Here is a 26,358-nt window from a genome sequence, read left to right as displayed (position 1 = left end):
TGTAACTAAACACAGCTTCTCAAAGTTACTAAGTAATTATGAACTGCGTATAGCAAACACGTAAGTAATCACTGCTTGAATTAGGTCCATGAGCATACAATTAATTATTAATTATTATAGCTGAACTTGGCCATGATATCAAATCTGTGATCCCAAGACCATGCGGTTGCCGCACCTCCACACTTCTGATGCTGCAACCCAGATTCCCGGGGAGGCCAGCCTTCAATGTTTGCAACTCAAATGCGTCCAGATGACTCGCTCTTCCAAGGGCCTCCTTCACGTCCTGCTTATGCATAATACATTTCTCGGCCTTGACTCTTTGACAGTAATGGAATGGTCCCAAGTTTTGTCGGTGGATAATCACTCGAACAGCCCCTTAATGAGCCTTTCTGGCCTTGTGTGCACGCACGGCCAGGCCGCTTAACACCCAGCTGGCTTTTCTTTCGCGTCCAGCCAGCCTGCCTCGAAGCAGGGCTCAAATAATCAATTTGCGGCGAAGTTTTTGTTCTGCCCAGCCCTCTAATTGGTGTAGCCAGACAGAAGATTCCAAGTCATTCATCATATATTTTGTGCTCGGCGGGGCTTTCATATTTAACAGCTGAGGAACATGTCGAGAGGCTGTTTACCTCTCTGAGCAAAATCCACACGAGCGGCCTTCAATTCCCTCTCCGGTAGAAGAGCTTGAAGTATCCTGGCTGGACTCAGGTTCCCTTTTCTCATTGGGGGGAAAAAAGAACAAGCCAAGAGGGAAAATGGGCTGTTTATAATAATAATAACAATCAATAATATGTGACCTCTGCTTATTGTTGATTGTGTTTCAGATAAATCAAATAACACCACCAACAACAGTTGATTTATATACCGCCCTTCAGGACAACTTAACACCCACTCAGAGCGATTATTATTACAATTATTATCCCCACAATAATCACCCTGTGAGGTGGGTGGGGCTGAGAGAGCTCTGAGAGAGCTGTGACTGACCCAAGGTCACCCAGCTGGCTTCAAGCGGAGGAGCGGGGAATCAAACCCAGTTCTCCAGATTAGAGTCCCGCTGCTCTTAACCACTACACCAAACTGGCTGTCTTCATTCCTACTTATTCTAATTCAGAGTCAAAGTTGGCAATAATACTACACCAAAGGTATTTGCAATCTGTTTGGATCCTACATCATTCCATTGTACAATGAGAAATGGGCACCCACACCTGGAAAGACCCCCGTCCTCTTCAGGCTCCACTCCCAAATCTCCAGGTATTTTCCGACCTGGAGATGGCAACCCTACACTGAGCTATGGCCCTTCTCTCATCATCATCGTCATCATCATCGTCATCATCATCGTCATCGTCATCATCATTTCTAATCCACTCTCCCCGTGAACAGGCTCAGAGTGGAATACAACATATATAAAATACATAAACATGTTAATTTAAAACCAGATAAAAACCTCAATAAATATATAATACAATTTCTAAAAGACAGCAGCACACCTATTGCACAACCCAAACAGCAACTCGTTGGATGGCAGAAGAGGAGATATGTTATTATGTTTTCTCCTACCGGGGAGATTTTCCTGTATTTGAAAGAAGCCCGTGGATGAGAGCCCCGTAGGACATGACACCTGTATTCATATGAGAGGAGCTGCAGACACATCCCTGAGATAGCAGCAGGAAACGCGGCATCAAGAAACGCGGCCCCTCGTCAGGCAGGGTCTGTCTGGGATGATGAATTTCTCCTGCAAGAGAAAAATATATGATTGAACTGATTAATAAATCTATACTTACTTGATAGTAAAGAGTCCAGTAGCACCTTTAAGACTAACCAACTTTATTGTAGCATAAGCTTTGGAGAGCCACATCTCCCTTCGTCAGACATATTGTCAAAAGCATCTGACAAAGAGAGCTGTGGTTCTCAAAAGCTTATGCTACAGATGCATCTGACGAAGAGAGCTGTGGTTCTTGGAAGCTTATGCTACAGATGCATCTGACGAAGAGAGCTGTGGTTCTTGGAAGCTTATGCTACAGATGCATCTGACAAAGAGAGCTGTGGTTCTTGGAAGCTTATGCTACAGATGCATCTGACGAAGAGAGCTGTGGTTCTTGGAAGCTTATGCTACAGATGCATCTGACGAAGCGAGCTGTGGTTCTTGGAAGCTTATGCTACAGATGCATCTGACGAAGAGAGCTGTGGCTCTCGAAAGCTTAAGCTACAATAAAGTTGGTTAGTCTTAAAGGGGCTACTGGACTCTTTACTATTTTGCTGCTAACATTGCTAACGCCTCTGTGTACTTACTTAAGAATCACAATTTGGATAATTATTTTATGATTGTGAATTTGGCGAAACAATATTGTATGATTCGTATATGGAAAAGAAACTGATAAGTAGTTGCATATTCTTATGATTTTGTTTGAAATATTTGGATTGAGAGTATAAAATGTAAAAAGTAAGATAGTTATGGTGGTGTTCTTTTTTCGCTGAGAGATTTTCATGCTAGGCTGAATGAAAATCTATTCTCCAATGTCCCCTGGCGAGGGAGACAAATTTTGTCTTCCCATGTCCCTAAAACCTCAGGATGGGTAGCCATGTTAGTCGGTCCTTAGCAGTGGAAAAGAGCAAGAGTCCAGTAGCACCTATAAAACTGACAATTTGTGGTAGGGTATAAGCTGTCATGAGTCACAGCTCACTTATTCAGATATCCGAAGAAGTGAGCTGTGTGACTCATGAAAGCTTATACCTTACCACAAATTTTGTTAGCCTTATAGGTGCTACCAGTCTCTTTCCCTTTCCTACTGCTTAAAACCTCAGGGTATTTGCTATGGGGTATATCCTGCAGATTCCTGCCATGCATGATGAGAATTTGCCTTGGCAGCAGGAGGCTTTAAAGAGGCTACTAAAGCTTTTGGGAGAGGAAGTGCCACAGAACGGCTCCATGAAATCCAACTCTGAGAGCTAAACTACAAGAGGCGAATTACACGAGGACGCGCACGTGAAGGGAGTTACAATGTTAGCTGGGAAGCCTAGTTTTAAAAGACAGATCGGACGGCTTTGTCAATTTCCCCTCTTGGCAGAGCCAGCAAAGATGGCTCCTCAGAGGGTTTGTCAATTTCCTCTTCGCCTCCTAGGGGGGGAGGTGAAACTGACAGAGCCTTCGGGAGGCAAAGAGGAAATTAACAACCCCTCTGAGGAGCCATCTTTGCTGCTCTGTTGAGAGGGGAAATTGACAAAGCCTTCCGATCTGTCTTTTAAAACAGCTTCCCGGCTAACATTGCGACTCCCTTCATGTGCGCGTCCTCATGCAATTCGCCTCTTGTAGTTTACCTCTGAGTCTCTCTACACAAGAGATCTTACACAAGGATGTTCAAGTGAAAGATCTTACACTTGTTGTCCCATTGTGGATCCACATGCACCACTAGGGAGACAGATCCAGAGGGAGACAGAGTACACTTGAATATAAGACCATACAGAAAATAAGTCACTTGAGCATCTCTGTGTAGAGAGACTCTCTATCTCCTGGTTGCTGGTGTCCTATCACCACCACCCCTTTGGCCCTGAAGAACACAGGAGCCCAAACAGCAGCACGGACAGATCCCAGAGGTTTGATGTTGAAAATGCAGACGGAGGCCCAAGGCGTCGGTTGCGTTTGGCTGCTTTCCAGTTGCCCGAGGGCCTTTGCCACGTGGGTGGACTGTGTATTTTACAGGCATGAGACCTCCAGCACGTCTCAGTCTTGGCCCAGCAGCTCTTGAGAGCAGCGGGGAAAGTTCCCTTGATCAAAGCCACGGTGCGCCAGAAAGGAGAAAGGCAGAGGCCAGGAAGGGGCAGTTGAAAAGGGAGCAGGGCAGGATGACGCATGCTTCAAGTTTAACATGTTTAATTAGATCTCATTAGGATGCTTGCAAACGCTGTCATTTTTGCCCCCCCCATCCCTTCAGAGGCATTGACTTCTCCAAAGGGTTTCCAGCTGGGATCCGAGGACACACACCAGGGGCTCTCAGCCCTGCAAACAGATACATTTTAATTAACAACTTTTAATGAGAAGCAGCTCCAGCCACCAATTTCTGCCTTTGCAGACTGTACGTGCTTGTTCCAGCCACCTCTGGCCACTCCCGGAGATCGTCCGTCCCTGGAACGGGAGCAAAAATCACGTGGCAGAAGGAACTGGACGAGAGGTCTGTCGGCACTGGTGGGTTCCAGAAACAGGCAGCGGTGGGACTCAAGGCCTGCATAGGGATCGTGTCGCCTGCTCAGAGACATTCTTTGCCATCATTTGGAATGCCAGCCATTAAAATATACTCAGATACAGAGTCTTGACTTGTGGCAAGCCCTGTCTGTTTGCCTCACTGCAACCTTTTTAATTTTGAGGACATTTTTGATGTTGGGCACCTCTTGCCCCTTTTCCTCTTATGAGATACTGCATGCACACATATGCACGCATGCACGGTTGCATGTGTACATGTTAAAACATTTCTCTGCACCTCTGAGAAATCCGAGGAAACTCATTTTTCCCATTGCTATCTACTAAGGAGGAGGAGGAACCATCCATGTTTGATGGTTAGGGTTGCCAACCAACAGGCGGAGCCTGGAGATCTCCCAGAATTATAAGAAATCTCTAGACTAGAGACATCAAATCCATTGCAGGAAATGGCAGCTGTGGAGGGTGGACTATATGGCCTTTTACCCAGCTGAAGTCCCTCCCTTCCCCAAACCCTGCCTTCTGCAAGCTCCACCCTCAAATCTCCAGGAATTTCCCAAACCAGAGTTGGCAATTCTAAGTCCCTCCCTCCTGTCTATGCAAAAGGAAATCGGGGACTTGATATGATAGACCTGGGGGGCCCAGGAGCAGAGCATGTGGCTTGAGAGCGCTGATTTAACACTAACCCTGATTGGCTCCAGCAAATCTTAAAAAACCTGCATAACAGGTACAAGGAAATAAGTTTCTGTAAATATCCTCAGGTGTGATCTACAGTTTATCCTCAGTTTTTCCCTCATGACAATAGCGGTTGCAGCCTGGGCTGGGGTCTTCTGGGCCTCCAGACCCCAGTTAGGTGTACCCTTCTCCTCTTTCCCCGTGGGACCCTGGCTGTGCGTGGAAAATGGCAGCCATCAAAATGGAGTCCTGGTATGACAGCTCCTTCATCCAAGTTATCCCCAGGTGGAATCACCAAAATGCCCCGTTCCCCTCATGCCCAGGGAACTTATCCCCTCTGTTTGCCTACTTCTTTGTAGGTCAGTCTTTCTCTTCTTGTCCTTTTCAGGAAAAGAAGCCATCTAGCATTTCCAAAGGAGTTAGTCGTGTTAGTCTGTAGTTGCAAACAGTAAAGAGTCCAGTAGCACCTTTAAGACTAACCCACTTTATTGTAGCACAAGCTTTTGAGAAACACCGCTCTCTTCGTCAGATGCATCTGTAGCATAAGCTTCCAAGAACCACAGCTCTCTTTGTCAGATGCATTGTCAGCTTTCAAGAACCACAGCTCTCTTGGTCAGATGCATCTGACCAAGAGAGCTGTGGCTCTCGAACGCTTATGCTACAATAAAGTGGGTTAGTCTTAAAGGTGCTACTGGGCTCTTCACTATTTTGCATCTGGCCTTTGACGCGGCCTTTGTTCCCTCCTAGGTGTCATGTTTCTGCCAGGGAGTGAGATGGCCCTTTGAGAGCTCTCTGCTGACTAGTGACATTGCATAACCAAGCCTTAGGTATGTCATGTGTGCCTGCCTGCATACCGGCCGTTAATGTGTTTTGCATTTTGTGCTGATGATAAATGTTTGCTGAGATTGTATTCTGTACACTGCGTTGATCATCTGAGAGTGTGTAAACTGCTAACTTGTAATGTACTGGGCCAGTGGGGGTTATCTGTTATCTGTTGAAGGTATCTACTCTCACTTCTCCAGCAAGAATCCTTGGAGGCAAGCTGCGGGCAGCGAGCGATGAATCTTTTCTCAGAGACTGAGACGATTTCATTCTGTACTATGTCTAGCCTAAACTAAACAATTCCCATGTAACTCTTTGGGGTTTTCGTGCCAGAATGTCAATGGACCCAAAGGGCGGGAAGTTTCCCTATAATTAACACAGTCCTTTTTTGAATAGTCACTTCTGCCAATGCATTCGTATAGATCTCTTGGACTGTATAGATCTCTAATAGAAGTTACTTCAACCAGTGCACCAGAGTGCTTGCGGTGAGGGACTTGGGGATCTAGCTGCCAAGGACTGACAAAGTACTAGGTACTTGGGAGATGGGATTGCCAACTAGGGTTGATATTCCACCAGTGGGGAGCGGGGGACTCCCCTCTCCCAGCCTCCTCCCCCTGCCACCACTCACCTGGCCGGAGAGCAAAAAGGTACAGGAAGAGGCCTCCTGGGGAAGGCTCCTGGCACGGCATAGTGATGTCACTCCTGGAAGCGCTCCTGTGCTTCGTGCCCGATTTGGCCTGGTTGGAGGCCCAGGTCATGATGACATCACTCTTGCGTAATGATGTCATTCCCAGAAGACATCAACAAAGTAACTGCAGGGTCTTGCAAGTGCAAGAAGCTTGGCAACCAGTGGGGTATGCTAGCACAGAGTCCACCCTCCAATCAGCCATTTTCTCAAGGCCTGGAGGTTGGCAACCCTCCACACTCAGCATTCTCTCTGCTCTGGAGCATGCTCGGCCCTCATCAGGCCATTGGGTGAGGCAGGGTGTTTTTTAAAAAAAAATTTTTTTGCTAGTTTATAAAGTCATATTTCCCTATATATCTGAGAAGTTCTCTGAGCGTATCATCAAAGCCCTTACCTTGTCTACTGCAATAGACCAGAATTTAGATATGTTTAATTTTATCTAATCAATAGTCTCTGAGCATGAGCAGAGTGGTAATTATTAGCTACTGACTTCTGTACCTAGTATGGTGCAGTTTGTTGGGTGCCATCTTGGGACTGGAGCAGGCTTGCCAGGTTTCCCTGTAATTACAAGTGATCTAGAGATCAGCTCCCCTGGATAAAAAGGCTGCTTTGGGCTCTCTGGCATTATACCCTGCTGAGCTCTTCCCCACTCCAAAACCTGCCCTCTCCAGGTTCCACCTCCCAAATCTCCAGGAATTTCTCATCCTAGAGTTGGCAGCTATAGACTGGAGGACTCTCAGCCATGTCTAGGTGAGCATGGGCCAGTCACAGCCATCAGCCTAACCTACTTCACAGGGTTGTTGTGAGACTAAAATGAAAGAGGTCCGAACCACATGTGATGTCCAGCACTCCTTCAAAGAAGGGAGGGATAAAAATGAGCAAGAGAGCACTCATTTGAAATGGACCCTGGAGAAAAGCTCACTAGCTTGGTGTAGGAAACAGAATTCTCCTATTTGAATAACAATCCAGTTATTCAGTGAAAAGTTATCAAGAACAAGCGTGCATCTAATCCCGTTTAACCCTCTTTGGCTTTGGAATTTGCTTCCTAGGCTTTTAGTATAATGGAAATGCATTCCATTTCCCTTGAAAAGCACACTTAGAGCCCCCCTCCCATATCAGCCCCCTCCCCCCTATATCCTAGGTTCTGGATATGGCATCAGAAAAAGGGCTGGTTTCCAACATGCCTGCTTGCAGTTGGTACCAAAAAGCCCTCATGGAACTTAAAGGAAGAGGAAAGGGGTGGCCACCACTCCACAAACGCTGGCCCCAAATCTCCAGGAATTCCCCATGCAAGAGCTAGCCACCCTAGATACCGAGCAGATGGTGCAGTGAAGGCCTTGGGAGACATCAGCCTATAAGCAGGATTTAGAATCAGATTTCACCACAGCTATGAGCTGGGGAAGCAGAGTGGTTTCCAATTGACAGGGGTGATGCATATTATCTCCCTACCTGTTCAGCCTCTATGCAGAGGATATCATAAGGAAAGCTGGATTAGAGCTAGAAGCTGGAGTGAAAATGGGTGGGAGGAACATTAACAGTTTGAGATATGCAGATGACACCACGTTACTGGCAGAAAATAGGGAAGACTTGAAACGACTACTGAGGAAGGTTAAAGGAGAGAGCGACAAAGCAAGATTACAGCTTAACATCAAGAAGGCAAAAGTAATGACTACCAGGGCTAGATCGATGGAGGGGCAGGGGGGGTAGTCTGCCCCCAGCGCAGTCAAAGAGGGGGCGCCGGGCGCAGCTGCCAGCTGCTGGGAGCGTTCTGGAGCTGGCGGTGGCAGCGCGGGTGGCTGAACGGATGGCTGGGAGGCCGCCCGCCCCTGCAATGGAACATGCAGCAAGCTGGCCGCCCCATCAGCGCGGCAGGCGAATGGTGCGGGTGGCCTCCCAGCCCTCCGCTCAGCCACCCACGCTGCCACCGCCAGCTCCACAGCCGCACCAGGGCGGCTGGCTTGCCATGCAGGCGGCATGCCTCTGGGTCTTGTGTGATGATGTCACGGAAGTGACATCATCATGTAGCGCCGGGAGTGCATTCACGCTGTGTGCACATGCACAGGGGGATCCTGGACTTGGGTTGCCCTGGGCGACAGCAACCCTAGATCTGGCCCTGATGGCTACTGAAGAGTTACACAATTTTAAAGTTGACAATGAGGAAATTGAAATTGTCCAAGATTTTCTATTCCTTGGTTCAATCATCAACCAACTGGAAAACTGCAATGAGGAAATCGGAATGAGATTGAGACTCGGAAGAGCAGCTGTGAGGGAGCTAGAGAAGATCCTTAAAGATAAAGATGTCTCTCTGGGGACCAAGATAATCCAAACTACGGTATTCCCCATTACGATGTATGGATGTGATCATGTGAAAGTCGGACAATGAAGAAAGCTGACAGGAAGAAAATGGATTCATTTGAAATGTGGTGCTGGAGGAGAGTTTTGAAGATACCATGGACAGCCAAAAAGGCAAATAAGCGGGTATTAGATCAAATCAAGCCTGAATTCTCCCTAGAAACTAAAATGACAAGACTGAGGCTATTGTACTTTGGTCACATTATGAGAAGACAAGATTATCTGGAAAAGTCAATAATGCTAGGAAAAGTAGAAGGTGGTAGGAAGAGAGGAAGACCTAAAAGAAGATGGCTTGGCTCAATAAAGGAAGCAATGCCCTCCAGTTTGCAGGATCCGAGCAAGTCTGTTAATGAGAGGATGTGTTGGAGGTCTTTCCTTCATAGAGTCACCATGGGTTGGAAGAGACTCAGCACATAACACAAACATGAGCTCATCAGGTACTCTTGTCTGGATTTAGTTTCAATTTGCTATACCCTGCTGAGGTCCCTTTCCCACCCCCAAACTCTCCAAGCTCCACCTCCCAAATATCCAGGAATTTCCCAGCCTGGAGCTGGCAGCCCTAGCAGATGTTGTTGCCAACCAGATCCACACTCTAGAATTGTCACTGAGGTGTTGACTTGAGTGAAGTTCATGGTTTGTGGTTTTCTTCAGGCGTTTTACAGAATGCAAACAAAACTAGTTCTCCAAAGCCAATGGGGATGGGGGTGGTGCCAGGGGCTTCTTGAATGTCAAGAGTTGTTAGAAACCTCAAAGCGAATTTGGAGGAATTCTCAGGAAACCAAAAAGCTGCACCCTAAAAGACTAAAACAAGCAAACAAAAATCAGGCCAGGGTGACACATCTGAACTAAACCAAACAACTAAACTTAATTCATGCAGAGGAATGCAAACTTGTCAGAGAGTCTGAAGAGAGCATTTTGCTACATTGATGCCTGTTTAGTTTATTGGATTTTTAAACCTCCCTAACCATCTTCCTCAGCCTCACTAGAAAAGGAGGGGGGGGGGCTTGATTCTTCTTCCTCCTCCTCTTCCTCCTCCTCTGTTCCATAAAGCCGCTCTCCCTCCAACCGATGTATCTTAACCTCTCCATCTTGTCAAACATTTAAATTCAATTTAAATCCAATTTTGCATTTGCTTGTTTAAGTGTTTGTTGTCAGCTCTTTTTGAGTAAATAATGTACATCACCAGGAGATTTAACTAATCAATACGCTGAATGGAGCCAAGCCGGCTCTTGCCCACCCTGTGCAGAAGCAATCTGTGAGCCTGTTTTCCAAAGCACTCCTACAAGTGCAGGGCGTCGGGCCCCTTCCAGGGTGGCTTAAGGATGGCAGGGTGAGAAAGAGAGATCTGAGCGGCGGGGTACCCTGCTGGAGGAAGGCTTGCTGCCCAAGCCCCTTGGGAATGCAGGGGTCATTTCCCCTTCCTTTGGATGGGACTTCAGCTTTTGATGTTGTGCTCTGTGTTGAGTGTGGGGGGTAGGGTTGCCCGTGGGGCGGGGGATCCCCTGCTCCCACCCTTTGCCCCCTGCCCCCACTTACCTGGCTGGTGGGGGAGGCCCAGGTCTCCCGGGGGCACGCTCCAAGAGGGGATTGGATCAACATATGGAGCAGAGGTCCATCAGTGGCTCTTAACCACAAGGTCTAGATGGAACTCTCTGTCTAGGGCAGTGATGCTCTGTATTCTTGGTGTTTGGTGGGGGCAATCAGTGGGAGGGCTTCTAGTGTCCCTTCCCCACTGGCAGACCTCCTGAGGACACCTGGGTTTTTTGGCCACTGTGTGAAACAGAGTGTTGGACTGGAGGGGCCATTGGCCTGATCCAACATGGCTTCTCTTACGTTCTTATGTTCCTGGGAGGTGTGGCATGCTCCTGTGGGCCAGATCCAGGCTGATTCAGGCCCTAATCAGCCTGGATTGGGCTGCTGCAGAGTGCCGGAGTGCTCCTGGGGGTGGCTGCAGCCCACGTGATGAAGTCACTTCCTTGGAAGTGACATCATTGCGTGGGTCTGGGAGCTCACATGCACACAACTCCCAATACACAAGGTAGGTGCTGGGTCCCCTTTCTCCCTCTGGGAGGTCAGGAGGACCTGGGAACCCTGAGGGGGGAGCATTTTGATTTTCCACTCAGGCATCAAAATAGAGACCCCCCCCCTTTTATGTCCTGGGTGCGTAGAATCAGCTGTCTGTTGCCAGAAGCATGACTTGTAGTTCTAGGATACAACGTGGAGCACTTCCTCACATGATCACATAAAGCTGCCCTACCCAGAGTTAAGCCTGCCAAGGCCAGTCTTGCCTCCTCTAATTGGCCCCAGCCCTCCATGAGGAGGTTTCTCACCAGTGTCCCAATAGAGGGAGACCCGGATCAGAACTCTGGACCTCAATCAAACCAAGGCAGAAATATTGGCAAAGTAAAGGAAAAGTTACTGGAGAAAGAACTCAAACGTTTGCATTTCAGACAAATCTAACAGAGTGCAGACCTCACAGGGCAGGCACCCACTTTCATACCTTCTTACAAACAAACTCATTCGCTGCTGTAGCACAGTGGTTAAGTGGTTCAGCTGTGAATCAGCACTCTACTGGTTCGAATCCCACCACTGCCGTGAGCTCAGCAGGTGGCCTTGGGTCAGCCCCTCCTCTCAGCCCAGCTCCCCAGCTGCATTGTGGGGATTATAATATCACTAACTTGTTCACTGCTCTGAGTGGAGCACTACTCTGTCTAGAAGAGCGGTATATAATTGCAGTTATAATGATTAGAAAAATTGTTTACAATAGTAAGACACTTAACAAAAGACAAGCAAGCTTAAGTCAGTAATTTCTAAAAAGCTAGCAGGTCATATAAACTATAAGGGGTGACATTTAACACCTCCTTGGCAACTCTTGTTATCGCTTGGAAAACTAGAGGGGTACAATTCGTGAGATGATAAAAGGATCATAGAATCATAGGGTTGGAAGGGACATCCAGGGTCATCTAGTCCAACCCCCTGCACAATGCAGGACATTCAAAGCAACCAAGTCTTTTCAGAGCTATGTCCCACTGTAAATTCAAAACACTCCTTTTTCTCACTATCTTTACCTAATGAAGAAGTGAGCTGTGGCTTACAAAAGCTCATATCCTACCACAAATTTTGTTAGTCTTATAGGTGCTACTGGACTCTTGGTATCTGAAGAAGGGAGCTGTGACTCATGAAAGCTCATATCCTACAACAAATTGTGTTAGTCTTATAGGTGTCCCTGGATTCTTGCTCTTTTTTACTGGTATCTGAAGAAGTGAGCTGTGGCTCACGAAAGCTCATACCCTACCACAAATTTTGTTAATCTTATAGGTGCTACTGGACTCTTGGTATCTGAAGGGAGCTGTGACTCATGAAAGTTCATACTCTACCACAAGTTTTGTTAGTCTTATAGGTGCTATTGGACTCTTGCTTTTTTCTACTGCTACAGACAGACTAACATGTCTACCCATTTTGATCTGTCTTTACCTACGTTCCAATTTCTAGAGAGGAACAGAGAAATGAAAGTGCGGGAAAGAGCAAATGGAATAAAGGTAGCCGAGACTCATCCCATAACACTCTTCAAAGGAACCAAGGAAAACTATAGCTAAAAGTAGATGACGATATGAAACCCCTTAACTTTCTCCTTTTCGGGTGGAAAAGGGTCTTCTTCAGCACCCAGGAACTGATTCTTTAACTGGATTGAACCTGGGACCAAAGAGCGACTCCAGAGCCTTGTGGAAGAGAAATGGCTATCGTGGCTGCTCGACTGCCGAAGCCAGGTGGGGCTGCAGTCGGGACGTGGCCGGGGAAATGCAGCGCATTCCAGACCGAAGCTGGCCAAACTGTCTCAGTCGTTTGGTGGCGCATTCCATCTTCATTTGGAAACCTGATGAAAGAGGTTTCTTTATGGGCCAGTGGACTAAGCAGATGGAGGCTGAACTCCCCTTTGCACACCGAATTCCTCTTAAGATGGTAACAAAGACTGTCCAAGGATGGGTTCTTTGCAGATGGGGCTGGGCCAACCGGGAGACGCCAACCCCATGTCCATTGTAGCCTACCTGCCAGGAATAAAAACTTAATACTCTTTTTCTCTCTCCCAGATAAGCAGCTAAAATAAGCTCTTGAGTGTGGCGCAATATGTGTGTGTGTGTGTGTGTGTGCGTGCATGTATTGAAACATCTCTAGGCTGCCTCTTCAGAGACCTACTTGAAGTCGGTCAGTCACCAAACAAGACAAGATAAAATGATGAAACAGCACAAAATCATTAGAACTCATCACTCTAAAACCTCCTACGAGCCTAGAGCATAAACCATCAGGCAGGAGGTTTGTGTTTGGCTCTGTGAGTCAAAAATTGTGTCTGCCCGCTGTGTTCCTTCTCGGTTTGCAAACCCTGGGGCCCAGCCTAGAATGCTGGAGATGATGGAGGGATTTCGCTCTCACCCCTGAGGGAAAGACAGTCAGAGGTTCTTCTCTTCAAGACCAGGGAGTAGTTTCCGGTCCCTTGCCAGATCTCCAGAGACTGGGCTGAGAAGGCTGAGGGAGGGGACACCCTGGCCCTGCCTGATTCTTCATCGGCTAGGTATAGAAAGGGCGGGAGAATCTGCAGTTGGAACATCGAGCTTGCAGGAAGAAAAGCAGCCACCAAACGGTCAACAGGGCGCAAGCTAAACTCCTGTTTCAGGATCTCTTTTTCAAGAGCGTAGAAGGACGGTGGTTGTGCAGTTCCAAAGTTGTCAACTCACTCCTCTCAGTCCAAATTGGGAACCAGATACCAGGTGCGCAGCACTTTATTGTCACGAGAGGAATATTGAGCAATTTATTGAGTAATTTATCAGGAATTGTTGGTCCGTAGACCATTCTGCTGTGGGTTTTCGTTCACTGATTCTGCATCGAGCCAGTTGGGCACAGTGGACTTAGATTGCCAGATTCGGTTCATGGGAATTCACGGTGCAAACCGAAGAATGCTCCCCTGGAAGAAAATCCCACTGAATAGAATGGTGCTATAGTTGTGGGCAGCACCTCTGTGTGGAAACTCCACCCTAAAGCCAATCAGGGGGTGGGGCTTAGCTTTCAAAATGGCAGAGGTAATCTGTTTTCTCCTTCCCCTGCAGGTCTGAAACAGAAATTTTTGTTCTTTAATAGCAGAGGCAGACTCAGGGCCAAGCTACAAGTGATGAATGACACGTGAACAGCAAGTGTATTTCTCCCTATACACTTGCCCTCCACTCAATCCACTTGTCGTTCAAGTGTCATTCGTCACTTGTAGCTTGGCCCTCAGTTGCGAGCCACCTCTCAGCTATCGGCGGGAAGGCGGGGTAGGTGTGGGTGGGATATTGGGATGCAGAAGGTCCTGATGAGATTCTTACTGGGTCGGTGATAGAGTTGCCATGTGCCTGCTGGTGCTCCAGTGTCCAGTGGGAGAAAGAAAAAAAATCCTAGTATTTCCAGCAATTTCTAGATGGGTGTGATGCCCCTTTCAGGTTTTCCTGGAGGTGAAATGTGTGCAGGGGGGGAGGAGGGGCAGGAGGTAGTTGTGAATTTCCTGCATTGTGCAGGGGTTGTACTAGATGACCCTGGTTGGACCTTCCAACCCTATGAGTCTATGATGTCATGCAGTCATTGATGCCTAAGGTTCCCAGGTCAGGCCTGGGTTGGAGGCAGGGGCCCGTTGGAAGGACAGTATCATGAATGCCACAACATCACTTTGGGAGAAAACCCCAAAGCAATAGTGGTAGCTCTAGGAATTGCTGGAATGTCTGTGGTAAAACCATAGTGTTTCTGGCAATTCCCGGAGCTACCACCATTACTTCCTGGTTTTCTCTGGAAGTGACATCATCATTCTTTGTATGCCAGTGAGTTTTTTTTTAAAAATCACCATTCAAAGTGGTGGCAGGCAACAGAAGCTCAGGCAGGGGTTCCCCAGCCCCAACTGGGGGTTTGGCAGCCCTACTCACGTCCCTCTGGTCTCCCACTGATTGCCCAGCTGGCCTTGTAGGTGCTTCTGTGCCAATGTGATAAGGAGGGGGTGGGGAGGACTGGTGCTGGCAGGTAGCGGCCCGGGGACAGTGGTGTGCGAATACTGCCCCTGCCGGCCTCTGACCCACTCACTGCTGCTTTCACTGCAGGGCTGTGGTTTCGTGCCGCTGTGAGTACCCAGCCCTGATTAGGTTTGCTCTTCAGCCCCAAAACTCACTGGGTGACCTTGGCCAGTTTCTCTCTGCTCGGAGCCTCCTGGAGGAAGGGCGGAATGAGGGCACTCTAGAGAGTGGCGTGTGCCTCTGAGGTCCTGTTGGAAAGCTGTTGATGCCGGGGATAGTCGATGCTGGCGACTGCAATGCAACATGGAGACTCGGGCACATGAATAAGCCATCTCAGACCAAATGCGGCCAACAGATTTTTCAGAGCCATGTTGGTCCGCAGTAGAACAGCAGGATTCGAGGCCAAGGTACCACTGGACTCAAATGCTACTGGAGGTTCTGGAGACTGTGGCTGTGTTCACAGCAAATCAAGGACCACCGAATTACACCCAGTCTCAGAAAGGAGGCAAAATTCATTCCAGGTTCCTTCCTTGATATTACCACCTTTCCAGCCAGGTGTCTACAGAGCAGGTGTCTACCTTAGAGATTGGTGTTTAGTGTCTTCCCTTTTGCCATGTCCCTAAGCTATTGGGATTATCCTCAACCTCTCCACACTACAAGGTGAAGTGGCGTTCCCTTTGAGGCGTGCAAAAATGTGCAGCCTTCCCCATTTCCGTCTCCTGCACGTTCTTTTCATCCGAGCAGCAAGCCACTCTGCCTGGCACGTTCCGATCATCTGCGCCATCCTCTGGGCAGGAGCCAACTGCAAACAAGTTGTCAAGCTTAATTCAGATGTTTTAGCCTCCATGTCTTATTAAGTGATGCAATATGCAGCTGGTGTTCGTGGAATGCTAGCTGGGGCGTTATTTTTAGCTCACGAGGAGACTGAATGGGAATGGGAGAAACACTCGGGTTCGTTTTGCAGGAAAAATGATGCTGGACACATCCTCTGTCAATGGCTTGTTGCTCCATTGCCTTCAGCAACCCACAAATGTTTTGTCATAAATGGCCTAGGTTTATAATTACCTGGTTCAGTCTCTGAATACATCTAGCTCATAATGCTTGGCTGTTTTACAAACGGAGCCCTCGTTTCCCTCAAAGTTCTACTCTAGTTCAGAATGTTAAGTGGAATTCTGTACCTGCATTCAGCAGCAGCTTCCTGCTCTTTAGGTGTATATGTGCGCAAGTTTTGTTAATAGCATGTTAAAGGAGAACAGGCGTGTCCTTTAACACCTCCCCCCAATGCTAATATGACAAAGTGCGATATGTGTCAGGCCCGTTTGAGCCCTGATTCAATGCAGCTCCTTGATTACTGTGGAATGTTTGAAATGTGAGCAAAATTTGCAATGCAATACTGTGCTGCATGGACCCACGAAACTGGTGGAATGTCTCTGTCGTGAAATGGTTGCATCTGCAGTCGCTAAAACCGCAGGCCTGCATGGGGTACCAAAGTACAGGGGATGTTGATGTAATGCACAGATGCATGACGCTAACAGGGAGCATGCATCTATCTCCATTCTGACCCGTGTTCAAAGAAGGGAGCTCTGACTCTCCAAAGCTTGCACTCTGAAAATCTTGTTGGACTCTAGGGTGCTGCTGGACCCAAATCCTACCCTGGGGAAACAGCTCTCGGAAGACATACATGGTGATGAGTTCTCCCAGAATTGCAATTGATCTGCAGGCTACCATGGAGAAAAATAGAAGCTTTGGCATTCTATGACATTCTATGCCAGTTAGTTAAGGAAAACGTAATTGCAATGCCTCGCATGACAACATGGAGCATTTGCAATAAAACAAAAGACAAAGAAAAGATTCATCTTGTATTCTAGGTGAACATAATAGCAGTATGACCGCTCATTTTGCAGAAGACCAGGGGCCACCTAGGAAACGCCCTCACAGCAGGCCTGGCCCCTGAGATGGCACTCCAGAGGCACAGCATCAAAAAAGAGCCATGGGGGAAATGCCACGCACAAGAATGGGGCACGTACGTTGTATCTAGGAAAGAAGAGAACAAATCTGGGAATCCCTTGAAATGTGAAACTTAAACCAAAGATCAAATTAAGGTCTCAAGTGACAACAACAACAACATTCAATTTATATACCGCCCTTCAAGGCAACTTAACACCCACTCAGAACAGTTTACAAAGTATGTTATTATTATCCCCACAACAACAATCACCCTGTGAGGTGGGTGGGGCTGAAAGAGCTCTGAGAGAGCTGTGATGGGCCCGAGGTCACCCAGCTGGCTTCAAGCAGAGGAGTGGGGAATCAAACCCAGCTCTCCAGATTAGAGTGCCAGCACTCTTAACCACTGCACCAAAGTGAGGCTGCAATATAGATTTTTATATATCTGTAGCGTTACACTATTCAGAAGCCCCTGCCCTGCCCAAACTCCATCTCTCCCAGGCACCACGCCCAAATCTCCAGGAGATTCTCACGTTGGAGTTGGCAACCCTAATTACAGCCCCTCCCCTTCAGCATGCACAGTTTTATGTACAATGTTTGCTAATATTCACACATACAGTGCATACTATTTTTATGGATAATATACATGCCATGTGCAATTTTATTTCTCTGCATTGAAAAAAAGCATAATTTGTACTGGAGAATTTGGTACAAAGAAACAGAACACAACATGATTTTTTAAAAAAACCTCACATTCAGTTTGCATATAGGAGAACCAAAATCCAATCAGGGGTTCTGGAGGTCGAAAGCAAGGATGGGAAACTCAAAAACCTCCTGCAAATGATGATATGACAGACAGGACTAGAAAGTGACTTTGACCATACAGTTAATGCAAGAAGTACAAAAAGAGAAACTTGTTTTAGTGCCAGAAGTGTGTAAATACCTCAGTACACACATTTCCTGTACTTTCAAGCCCACCACACTGTTTATCTATCCCATATTTATCCCAACCTTCTTCCAAAGAGGGCAGCGTGGCTTCTGTTTTATCCCTACAACAGCCCTGAGGAGTAGATTAGAATGAGAGAGTTTGGCTATCTTGAAATCATCCAGCGCATTTCATAGTAAGATGGGCCTTTGGCCCTGGATTTCCCGTATCCTAAACCTATACTCAAATCACACTGGCTTGGAGACCCAAGCTACAAGAGACAAATTACATGAGGAGGAGCAGGTGAAGGGAGTCGCAATGTTAGCCGGGAAGCTGAGTTTTAAAAGAGATCGGAAGGCTGTGTCAATTTCCCCTCTCTACAGAGCCACAAAGATTGCTCCTCAGAGAGTTTATTTCCTCGTTTTCTCCCTAAAGCTCTGTCAGTTTCACCTTCCCTTCTAGGAGGCAAAGAGGAAATTAACAAACCCTCTGAGCAGGGATCTCCCTGGCTCTGTAGAGGGGAAATAGAAAAAAGCCTTCTGATCTCTTTTAAAACTCAGCTTCCTGGCTAACATTGTGACTCCCTTCATGTGCTCCTCCTTGTGTAATTCATCTCTTGTAGCTTAGAGTCTCTACATGTTACTAAGTACCTAGGGATACTTGAGTGCAGGATTGTATGTCGTCCTCAGTTCACGTGCAAGCTGTTTTTGCTCTGTGCATGTGAATGCCGATTTCACGGGAGCTCCCTTTGTGTGATTGCATCTACAAGTGATTCTGGAGGGCAGAGCGCCAATTCAGCTCTGGTTTTGCTGTGAGAACAAGTACTGCTGTGAGAACAAGTACTGCAGGCTCCTTTAAATTGCCAATTTGCATTTCTCTAAGGTGTGTGAAAATTAGGAATGTGTGCTTCGGGTTTCAGAAACCTGAAGCAAACCTGAATCAACCCCGATTTGGGTTGATCTGTGATTCCCAAATTGGCCCCAGCAGAGCCAATTCAGGAAACCCAAAGCAGAGCAACCCGAAGTGATTCAGGTTGCTCTGTGAAGCCTTTTCCCCTTGCCGGCGCTCTCTTCCCAGCTTTCAATTGATGGGAGGGGAAGAGGGGGGTGAGAGAGGTGGGAGAGGGAGAGGGAGAGGGGAGAGGGGGTGATCAGGGAAGGGAGACTGGCTGAGATAAAGAGCCAGTCGCTGCAGCAGCAAGCAGCTCTTCCCTTCCTGATTGGAGGATTCTCTGGGAGGACAGTATTTTTTTTAAAAAAAAATGTTTCGAGGTGGGACTGTGGTTTGAATGTGCTACTAATGCTGTTGCCAGAAATCCAAGAAATGAATTTTTTTAAAAAAAATATTTTTAGTTGGTGATTCTCTGGTGTGATGTTAGAATTTGTTTCAAGTTGGGGGACTGTATGTTATAATTTGAATGTGCTATTAATGCTGTTCCCAGAAATCCAAGAAATGATTTTAAAAAAAATGGTGTGTTTTCGGTTCTGTTTTTGGAGTTTTTTTGATTTTCTGGCATGATCATGAGGGTTGATTTAAACTAGGACTGTACATTGTGATTTAACAGTGATGTGATGTTTTTAATTTATTGCTGTTACCAAGACAAAAAAATTTAAACTGATTTTTTTGTGTGTGAGAATCTCTGTTGTGATGGTTAGCCCCATAGGGAAGCATGAAGAGTGGCTGGCCAGCCAGCTCTGGGAGTGCTGGGGGATTTTGAGGAGTTTGTCTTTGGTTTTGTTGGGCTGTTGGGGGGTTTATTGAGGGCTTTCTGCCTGTGGCCATGGATGCCATATTCCATGTGTTACTATTGCGAGAGTCTGGATTTTCCCACAATAGAAAGTGGGGTGGCTGGGGTGGTGGTCAACCTTCTTTGGGGAACCATTATATGGCCCCTCAAAGTTCAATCTCCCTGATGCTTGGGCGATCTCCAGAGGGCAGGTAGGAGTAGGTCCCCTGCAAGTTTGATGCATTTTGCTTGCAAAACACCACCCCCAGCCTCCTAGAACAGCCCACTAGTTTTCAACACATGGTTCAGTTTGGTTTGGGTTGAATTCAATGGATGATTCTCTGGAGTGAATTTAATCCCCTTTCATCAGTTTGGCTGCACTGAGGGAGGTTGTTCATTAGTTCACTTCTAGTTGCTCACTCAGTTTTTTCTTATTGTGATTCTCTGGTGTGAAGTTACTCCTCATAGGGAATAATGCAGCTGGGGGTACCTTCTTTGGGATCCTCTGCAATTTTGGTGCATTTCACTTGCACAGTGCCACCCCCAGCCTCCTGGGAACCTTCTCCCTGATTTTTCCCATAGAAAAGAATGGAGATAGGCAGCGGCTGGGGGGACCTTCTTTGGGGGGCCATAACATGCCCCTCCAAAGTCCAATCTCCATGAAACTTGGATGACCATGAGAGGAGGGTTGGGAGAGGTTCCCCTGCACATTTGGTATTATAAGGGAAGAAAATGATCCCCCAGGACCCCAGATAGCCAGGAGCAGCATTTCCTATTGGAAACAATGGCCGAATCTTCTCTAATAATCCCGAATTGGCTTAAATACTCCAACTTGAAGTGGCTTGCTGCTTCGAGTTTCAGGTTTACCTGATTTTTTTTCCTGTTCTGGGTAAACCAGAAGCAGGAAACCCAAATCTTTTGGGGTTGCACACCCCTAGTGAAAATGTCAAGATCTGTATTTGAATGAACGGGTGTGGGGGAAACTGGGATTCTTTTAGCAGTCAAGGAGGAACTGATATCAAACACGTGATGCAGAGCCAATTGGACTGTGCGAGCAAATGCATGGAAAGTTGGAGGGGGGGCACAGGAAATGAGGTTCACTTGAGTGTCCCTAAGTATTTAGTAGCGTGTAGAGAGTCTCCTTTGGAAATCTGTTTCCTTTCCCCACCGACCTGCTATATCTGTATCTCTATCTTCGCCTGAAGATTCCTCTCCATGTAATAATCCCGGGCACACTTTTGTCAAGCGCTGTTTTGAGCAGAGAATGACTTGTTTTCAGAAAGGAAACACACATTTCAAATGGCCCGAAGCTGCAGGGAAATGAGAGTTCAGTTTTCTGCTTTTGACAGCGGTGACAAAGAGGGAGCCACAGGCAGCTGACGGGGTTCCATCAAGGTTGCAGTTTATTTTTTTAAAAAATCCACCCTGCATCAAAATGGGAGGCTTTATGAGAAGAAAGCATCTCTGAGGAAACATGACCTCCCTTTCTGAGCAGAACAGCAACTGCGCTTCCAAATAAGCTACCCTGCTAATGTGCAGAGCATTAATCCTGGGCTCTAACAGGGCAAAGGGCACACACTGTCTCTGTTTGCAAAGGAACAGTCCACAGTCTTTTTTCTGTTTTCCGGGGGAGATTTTTGTGACATCTTTGAAAAATAGCAAGAATTGACAGGCTTCAAGTTTTCTCTTGTCTGTCAAGAATTTGCATCTCTGAGAAGTCTGAGTGTGCGTGGCAAGATGGGGACAGCCATTGCATCTTGTTCATGTCAACGTGTGTAGCAAATGTGGTGGTGTGAGGACCACATCTGGGACTTGGCCTGCTTTAGAGAGCTCTGAGTTGAATGTGGCCTCTCCTACTTTCTGAGCGGAGACCTAGATGTAGCCTTCTTGCCTACTGAGCCATTCTCAATGGTTCTTGGTGTTCCTCAGCCTGCTAGCTTTGACCAAGTTTGGGGGAGTCTGAGGGCCAGATGAAATATTCCCACTTGCCAGATTTTGCCCACATCAGCTTTGAGTCCTAGAAGGGGCTGTAGATACCCAGTTTTTAAAGTCTAGGAAACAGGGTATGCGTGTGTGTGTGGGGTGGGTGGGTGGGATATAATTAAATCTTCCCTTACCCAGCATCATGGCCCCTGTATCTTCTTCAAAATATAACACCTGCATTTCCAGTCATGGAACTCCAAGCTCATATATATTTTGGCCCTAACTTTTTGCCTGGACAGTAGACCTTGTGGAGCGAGAATTACCAGGCAACTATCACTCTTACATTTCCCTTGCTTGGAAAACTGGCTGGAGAGAGCGGGTCTACAGTGACCCCCTCCCCCAGTTTCAGGTGGGTAGCCATGTTAGTTTGCAGTAGAACAGCAAGAACAATGTCCAGTTGCACCTTAAACACCAACAAGATATCCAAGGAATAAGTTTGTGTGAGTTAAATTGTATCTGACAAAGAAAGCTTTCACTCTTGGAAGCTCATATCCTCTTTGTCTTTTTACAATATCAAGGACATTTCCATAAACAATGCCATAGGGTAAATAAATGGAACTTTACAGGTCATAGCATTAGGAAGAATCCAGTGCAGAGTTGAAGAAATGCAGGAATGCAGCAATTCTAGGACTGACATTAGACAACATAGAATTACCCAGCAGGGTCATACTTAAAGCAACAGATACTACACAGAAGCACATACTTAAAGCAATGAATAGGATGTAAGGCAGCATAGTGGTGGTCTATGTCCCTAACTCATTAGTGAAGCATCTCTTCTGAGAAAAAGCCCTTTTGAATAATTCAGTTTTGCATCGTTTGTGGAAAGCCAGGAGAGTGGGGGCTCTCCTGACAGAATCACAGAATCACAGAGTTGGAAGGGGCCATACAGACCTTCTAGTCCAACCCCCTGCCCAGTGCAGGATCAGCCTAAAGCATCTCTGACAAGTATTCATCCAGCCTCTTCTTGAAAACTGCCAGCGAGGGGGAGCTCACCACCTCCCCAGGCAGCTGATTCCACCTTTGAACTACTCTGACCGTGAAAAGGTTTTTCCTAATATCCAGCCGGTACTGTTGTGCATGTAATTTAAGCCCATTGCTTCAAGTCCTACCCTCTGCTGCCAACTGGAACAGCTCCCTGCCCTCCTCCAAATGACAGCCTTTCAAATACTTAAAGAGAGCAATCATGTCTCCCCTCAATCTCCTCTTCTCCAAACTAAACATTCCCAAGGCCCTCAGCCTTTCCTCGTAGGGCTCAGTCTCCAGACCCCTGATCATCCTCGTCGCTCTCCTCTGCACCCTCTTGATTTTGTCCACATCCTTTTGAATAATTCAATTTTGCATCATTTGCAGAAAGCCAGGAGAGTGGGGGCTCTCCTAACCTTCTCAGGCAGGCCGTTCCACAGGGAAGGGGCCACCACAGAGAAAGCCTGTGTGTTGGCTGCTGTTGATTTTGCCAATGTGCAGGGTGGTACCTCCAAGAGACCCGGTTAAGATGAGCAAAGGTGCCATGGAAGAACATAGGCAGAGAGGAGGTCCTGTAGGTATGCTGGACCAAGGCTGTGAACAGCCTTGAACATGATAGCCAATACCTTGAACTGAGCATGGTAACTAATATGTAGCCAATGGAGTGACTGCAGGATTCGACTGATATTCATGCTCCTGGGATTGATATCCATGCTCTTGATAACAGCCAAGCTGCAGCATTTTGCACCAACTGGAGTCTCCTAGTTAACTTAGATGAGAGTCCTACTGGTTTTGAATCTTGTTCTTCTTTTCTTTTCTTTTTTCTTTTGCAGAGGAGTTTTATGTGTGCTTTAATTGCTGTGAAAGCTGTATGGCAGCCTTGCCTCCCTGGCCCTATCTGTCACTTTTTTCTCTCTTCTTATTTTCAAAGAGCTCAGGGCAGCAAACGTAATTGTCTCTCCCTCCATTCATTCATTGACTGTCACATACAAAACTCTTCATGGCCCTGGGACTTCATTTCTGCAGGACTGCCTCTCCCCTGTGCTCCACCACAGCAGTTTTGCTCGTCTGAAGAGGGCCTCCTGCTAATTCTAGCCCTGGGGGTGGCGGTGGAGAGAGCCCTCAAGTTGGAGTTAACTCATGGCGACCCCTGGTGGGGTTTTCATGGCAAGAGACTAACAGAGGTGGTTTGCCATTGCCTGCCTCTGCAAGTTGCAACCTTCTTGGTCTTCGCTGGAGGCCTCCCATCCAATTACTAAGCAAGGCCGACCCTGCTTAGCTTCTGAGATCTGATGAGATCAGGCTCACCTGGGCTATCCAGGTCAGGGTGATTCCATCTCTACATCTGGACAAAATATACAGCTGCCAGCACACGTGCTTTCTCTGGGGTAGCCCCCACCTTATGGAATGGCCTACCTGAAGAGGTTAGGAAAGCTCTGACTCTCCTGGCTTTCCACAAACTGAATTATTGAGGAGGGCTTTTGAGTCAGGGAATAGGGCTGGGCAATAAGAATTGGCTTAAAAAGATCCCTGGTCTGTAGACTGCTTTACTGGGTACTGTCTGTTGATGTAGATATGCTCCTACAGGGTAGCTTCCGCATCACTAAAGATGTCGTGCTTAATTCCTTATGCTTTGTTTCAGGCATATTTAACGCCCGTGTTTCTGATTTATACCCATTTCAAATTTCTGAAATACCTACTCTATTGTATTTGTTCATTGAATGGTCCGGCTATTGATCATATTATTTAGATGGGTAACTGTGCTGATCTGCAGTATAACAGCAGGATTTGAGTCCAGTGGCACCTTAGAGACGAACAAGATTTCTAGAGTGTAAGCTTTGGAGAGTCAGGGGCTCCCTTTTCATGTCTGAATAATTCTACTGACCATATTGCATTTGGTCATTGAACATCCTAGCAGTTCTTCTTATTGACTTGCACTCTGTGATCCTCATTAGATCTCAGAGAGAAAGATGGACTATATAATAAACACATAAATAAATAATCTTCACAGCAACCCAGTGACATAGAGCTTCATTCGAAAAGAGCACGAGTCCAGTAGCACCTATAAGACTAACAAAATTTGTGGTGGCGTATGAGCTTTCGTGAGCCATAGCTCACTTCTTCAGATACAGCTAGAATGTGAGTCCATCTTTCTTTATATCTTGGAGAGTGGAAAGATTTCAGATGCTGAATGATAATAGCCGGTGAATGAAAATAGCAGATGAGATTGAATAGGGTGGGGTACGCAGAGGGATGGTAGGTGTGGATAAATCAGCATTGGTCATGAGACAGGAAGCCTATGTCCTCCTGGACTGAATTGAGACCTAGGCTTCCTGTCCCATTACCAATGCTGATTTCTCCACACCCACCATCCCTCTGCATACCCCACCCTATCCAATCATAACTGCTATTGTCATTGTTAGTCTTATAGGTACTACTGGCCTCTTGCTCTTTTCCACTGCTATAGACAGAATAACACGGCTACCCATCTTGATAGAGCTTTGTGGCAGAGTGGGGAATTGGAACCCATGTCTCCTATATCCCTCTCTAGTAGTAGTGGTGGCTCACAAAAGCGCATACCCTACCACAAATTGTGTTAGTCTTATAGGTGCTACTGGACTCTTGCTCTTTTCCACTGCTACTGGCAAACTAACATGGCCACCCATCTTGATCTATATCCCTCTCTGTTACTCTAAACACTAGAGTTTTGTTATGGAAGGACGGCATTGTTTCAATGAACTGAGATACGTTTTATTGCCTTCTGCTGGACTATTCACCCCAGTTTGTGCAACTTGACTGAACTTTGGAGCTTGCATGAGATATAAATCCAAACTCATCAGCCACTTGGTCAATCAGTCATATTCAATCCAGACCGGATTTGAACAGGTCCAGAAACAAAGAAAGTTGCATATCGCAGCTTCGCTTTTCTTAGCATGTTGAAATGTGTAAATCTATGCAAATGTATTTGGCTAATGAATTTGTTAAAAGCCATACAATCAGCAGAAACACCTTTCATCGGTAGCCAGCTCGACGTTGGGAGATTTCTCTCTCTCACAGACTCACATACACACACCTGTTGGTGTTATTTTCTAACTCATCAATGATGGAAGAATGAAAGGGAAACAGAACCTGAACGGGGATATGGTTCTGGCCGGAGGCCTTTTGGCAGCAGGGATCGCCAGCTAGTACTTGCAGGTGCCCCCTTCTAGAGAGAGAGAGAGAGACGGTGTTTGCCCTGCTGCTGGTTGAAACTGAACACGCACTTTGATGCTTTTTGCGGTTTATATTTCTCACCCTGTTGGGCGATGCAACTTCCGTAAACAAGAGGAATCATTTAATGTTTAGAAATTAAACTGTCACTAGTTGTGCCCCCCCCCAACCACGCACATACACTTTACATTCCCCAGCATTCTGCAACGAGGGGCTTTCAGATATGGATTATGCCCCCTCCTCTGGCCCAGAAGGTTCTAAGAACCCGAGGGGGTCCGAACAGTCACAGACATTCTCCTTGATTCCCTACATTGCATTATACACTGTGCTACATCAGCTGCAAGAGTTTATGCATTTGTTTATTTACTTCATGTAAGCATCTAGCCCAGGGGTCATTTCGTAGAAAAAGAGCTGCAGGAACTCATTAGCATAACTCATTAGCATAACTCATTAGCATATGCCACACCAGAAGTGTCACTAGAAATGTGTCATTGGCATAACTTATTTGCTTATGCCACACCCCCTGACCTCACCTATCCTGGTTGTTTTGGACCTGATCCTGGCCATTCAGGGCCGAAATTGGGCCCAAAATAGCAAAAAAGGGCTGAAAATGGCTGAAAAGGTGCCACAAATGGTCAGAACTGGGCTGCTACTGAGTGGGAGAGTGATCCACCATCCATAAGAGGCCTGATTATGGCCGTTTGGGGACAAATCATGGCTGTTTTAGGCCCAATCCTAGCCATTTTGGGCCCAATCCAGGCCAAGACGGGCCCAAAATGGCCAAAAATCAGGTGGGCAGGGCCACCTGACATGTGACCTCTTTGGAGAACTACCAGAACTGTGTTCCTGCACGTTTCCCCT

This window comes from Eublepharis macularius, chromosome 2 (assembly GCF_028583425.1).
Source record: "Eublepharis macularius isolate TG4126 chromosome 2, MPM_Emac_v1.0, whole genome shotgun sequence".
Classification (NCBI taxonomy): Eukaryota; Metazoa; Chordata; class Lepidosauria; order Squamata; family Eublepharidae; genus Eublepharis; species Eublepharis macularius.
The sequence above is the reverse complement of the archived record's forward strand: the minus strand, read 5'-3'. Positions refer to the sequence as shown.